At 30.8% G+C, this 4,510-nt stretch overlaps 1 long non-coding RNA gene across 1 annotated transcript; it reads right to left on the reverse strand.

Annotated features, from left to right (window-relative positions):
• Positions 1–1,980: 1,980 nt before the first annotated feature.
• Positions 1,981–3,788, reverse strand: LOC106683744 (uncharacterized). Its single transcript, XR_001343590.2, has 2 exons — positions 3,698–3,788; positions 1,981–2,575 (listed from the first exon to the last, which is right to left on the reverse strand). It is a non-coding gene; the product is annotated as an uncharacterized lncRNA (long non-coding RNA).
• Positions 3,789–4,510: the final 722 nt, after the last annotated feature.

Genomic DNA, 4,510 nt, shown 5'->3' on the forward strand with positions numbered 1-4,510 from the left:
GTTACTAAAATAGTCGTTAACCATTTAGCTTTTAATTAGTCACTGAAATTCTTGTTCTTTCTTCGGCTTTCTAATAAGCCATAGTGAAATTCTGTTACTACTTAAAATTCTTCTTAAATCATTCACCACAGTCATTTCTTCTTTCACTTTCAGCATATAATCAATTCTGGTTTGAAGTAAGAAGTGTCATAAAACGCTAAAAATAATTTGAGCAAATCATTTTTAATAGTGTAAACAGTTTTTAAGAGTGAATTGCAAATAATAATATTTTTGATGAGTTCACTTTTGGTGTAAAGTCTAATTGTTTGGAATGGTTCCCAACCGGTGGTCCGCAATTTTAACAAAAAATTATTGGAAACAATTAAAATTGAATTTTTATAATTACCGAAAATTGTCATTGTATTAAGAATATGAAATACTGATCCTCAAGGGTCCTAAAGTCGACCCCTCTTTTTTTCCCTTTTTATGTGTAAAAAAAGGTCTTTTAATTTTATGAGCGTCACATATTCTCAAGAAGGACTTTTTAACTAAGGGCTGCATTGAGAATCAATCTCTTAAAATCAACTTGAGTGAGATCATGTTTCGTAGACAAACCTAAACTTCGATGCTTCAACTGTAGTTTACGAGCTGTTTTTCAAAATCTTGGAAAATTCATGAAACGCCAACCCCAAATTTTGGTTGGCAAAGTCTTATTAATATGGTGTTGGGGAAATATTTTAGCTACATTTTTCGAACCCTTTGACATTTCGCAAGTAGCGTCTACGTTTCATAATTTATAAATACTCCACCTTTTTCTCTTTTTATCAAGATAAAATATGGTAATAATTTTAAGTGACTTCTTATCTTTTATAGCATATTTCCTTTCAGTATTAATTTATCCTTAGCTTGTAATTATGTGGAGCTTTGAATTTTCATATAAAATTTATGAAAAAAGAAAAAAAAAATCCAGGTGTGCTGTCGAGACAAATGGAGATTTCTATTTTAAGAACAAAAAAGAGTTCAATTTATGAACTAAGTAACATTTTCTGGTAACTACCTTTTTCATTTATCAACCTATCAGGATATTGCAGAAAATTTACATCTTTTAGGTAATTCGAAAAAATAATATAAATGAATGTATTTCCATGGAAAACTGTTCAAATACAAACTTTTTAAATTAAAGGTTAAAAGTTTCGTATCTTTGCTAATAATTTCGGTGATAATTTTTGATTTATTGGAATTTAATTATCTGTAGAGTATGGAAAAAATGTTTGCTTTTTTTAAGATGTTTTGGCATGTGATTTCAAAATACTTTATATTTTTACTCATAAATAATTAATCTTCATAAATAGTCTAGATACAGCCATGACGCAGTATAAAACGAAAACGTATTAGAAATAACATTCCTTCATCGATTTCTTCATACAAATTTTATTTTAAGCTTTTAGTTCAAAGGAGGCATGACAACTCTTCAGGAACTCATCCCCTTTCCAGCCTTAATCTACTCAATTTATTTGGGTACCTTTGTTATCTGCATTAATGTTCTGTACTCTAATACACCATGAATTTCTACAACTTTTTCGACATTAACTTAGGAAAAAGTATAGGAATAACAAACATCTCCAATACAGGCATTTTTGATTGGCTATAAGAATAGTGTTGCCTCCAAAATAATTACTAATATAACTATGTGTAAAATATCATTTAATTAAATTTTCTCTTGTGTTACCAATTTTTTAAGGAACTCAAGTTTTTGAAATAACTGCCATAAATATATATTTATTATAGAACTGATCAAAGGAAGACCTGTTAGGCCCACTTAAAAACCTTCATGATAAATGGTATCTTTAAATTGCTCGAGATCTTATGCCATCAAACCTTAAACACTAAGTTTAGTTTTCCTTGATGGGCAATGTAAAGATTTAGAAATGTTGCGATAGTATTACATTCATTACACGTTTTACTCGTATTATCTCATTAATTTAAATAAATATTACATAATTAGTATGCATCCTATATTTTTTAAAGTTATACAATCAAATTAACATATCACAAAATAACAATAAATGTTAAACATCATTTTTTAGTGGTTTAGATAATAATAATGATAATAATAAAAAATGAGAATAAATAGATCCAGTCCATATCCCATGTCATAGATATATTTTTCATTTTTATTTCACAAGTTTTTTAATACCCGCTCATATTGGCTTCAATTGTTTTGGATCCTCTATCCCTTTGACCTTTCGTCTCCGGCACTGAAGGAATCACATACCTGTTAGTATGTCTTGAGCGCCTTGGCTTTCCATGGTCCCTCAAGTCTTCTCTTAATGGTCCGGTTTGATCCCTCTCCCTTCGTTTGTCAGGGTCAGTGTTTTCATCTCCGAGGTGTCCGCAGCAGTCAGCCCTCTTCTTGCGCATTAGTGGTACATGGTCACGTGGCAACCAATCTGAAATTCTATCTTCAATTTCTTGGCTGTCCTGGTGACTGGGGGGACTTCCCTTGCTGATTCCTTTTCCGGCTACTTCATCGAGTGAAAGGAAATAATACAGAACCACAGCGAGAGAAAACCACAAGTAGTTTGAGTTCCCCATTCTGAAATCAAGTAAAAATTCTTTAGAAGTAAAAAGTGTGTCAATATGTTGTGGATGGGTATTGGATGTAAATACTGATATTACAGATAGAGTAAAAACTATTATAACGTGCTAGTTTTACATATTTTATATGAAGTTAATAAAATAATATTTGCAAAGTGTGTAATAAACGGCGGTTGATGTAGAAACATGACTAATTATATCATTGCTTTGGATTAAATCTGTGTCATTTGACAACTTTTGGGTTATAGTTACGAATATCCCCTATAAGTAAAGAACGGAAGAAGTTAAAGAACTCAGAAGAAACAGCCTCTCTTGTAGCTTCCTATCAGTCTATTTTTACCTACTCGATAATCACCTATAAGTCGGAAGATACGTTAGTTTTATAGAGAAAGCTCTATGGAAGCCTTGAGGACCTAAGGAGAACCACCGAATACCTCATTTTAATCCCAAAACTGGCCATCTTAGGGAAGTGAGAGGGACTTTTGTATAAATGTTGAGAAAATAATTTTTGGATTACCTAGAGGTGAACTTCTAAATATAAGTATCATCAGGTTCTTTCAAAAGGGTGAATTTAACAATTTGGGTATTTTCGTATTTTTTTTAAACAGAATATTGTATGTTTTAATTTTTCATTATAATAGTCAGAGGTACTAATTAGTTTAACGGGTGAAACACAATTAGGAATGTTCCAGGTGATTTATGAATAAAACCTAATCAAAACTGATTAAAAAGTACTGTCTTAAGGTTCCAAATAAAATAAAAACAGTTTACCGATCAGACAAGATTTGTTGATAGGTTAAGGGAAGTGATAAATCTACAAAATTAGGTTCGTTGATATTATACAGGGGGGAAGGAGGTAGACCTTGAACTAGCTTAGGGCGAGTGTTGTGAAGTGAAATCTAAGGAAAAATAATTTAGTATTAACTCATGAAGTAAATTTTAGGACTGATTCTTTTTTGACATTCCACATTCCACAATGTGATACATTTCTCTCTCTATGGGGCAAGATACTTTTCCATTCTCCGGAAAAAAAACTATAATAACTGAGAAAAGTTTTCAAAATAGATAAAGCTTAAGATAATTAATTAAAAAAAAAAGATAAATTAAAATAATCACTTACCTTTCAGCTTACTTCGCTCGTTTTGACCGAGAAAGTTGCTAGGGTCTAGATATACTCACACTTATCACCAATGACGAACATAGAAATAAATGATCCAATATCTTCTCACATTAACATGACTCACTGAAATAATGTTATCTATTAAGTCATACTGATAGTGTAAAACATTCAGTTTTTTATGAGCCATTCAAGATTTTGCATGTATCTTAACTGTGCAATAAGATTCGATACTGCAGTTTATTGATTAGATTCCATTAGAGCAATATGATCCAGTCTAAGTTGCTTGAAAGCCTTCTTAAAGCAAATGACAGGCTAAAAACTTAAATTAACTAAATTTAAATTCTAAATTAGAATCGTTCATCCTTCATCATTGACAATTATACCAAATTGACATAACTTGTACATAGATAATCATAATATTTATACGAAAATAAAATTCAGTTGCAATATATAACCGACATTTGTTCTTTATTATCCACATTAGCGTTTCATTCGTTTAGGATAAAAGCGGAGCTCGTCTATTCAATCAATTGACTATAATAATAAAAATTCCAGATGGAAAGGGTGAAATGAAATTAAAATTGAAGCGGAATATTATGGAAGTATTTTAGGATGCAGTGGATATGGAAAAGCTGAGATGTCAAAGATCAAGCCTGACAATACTTCATCATTATCGACTTTGAGTTATTGCTTTGGAAATAGCAATAACAATAATTCTGCATAAGGAAGCCGGAACTCATTACCAATTATACAGGACATTTCTAAAAATGTGTTCAAATAAAAATATTATTACAATTTTCACATAGTTGGATT

This window comes from Halyomorpha halys, unplaced genomic scaffold (assembly GCF_000696795.3).
Source record: "Halyomorpha halys isolate HHAL.00 unplaced genomic scaffold, Hhal_1.1 Scaffold511.1, whole genome shotgun sequence".
Taxonomy (NCBI): domain Eukaryota; kingdom Metazoa; phylum Arthropoda; class Insecta; order Hemiptera; family Pentatomidae; genus Halyomorpha; species Halyomorpha halys.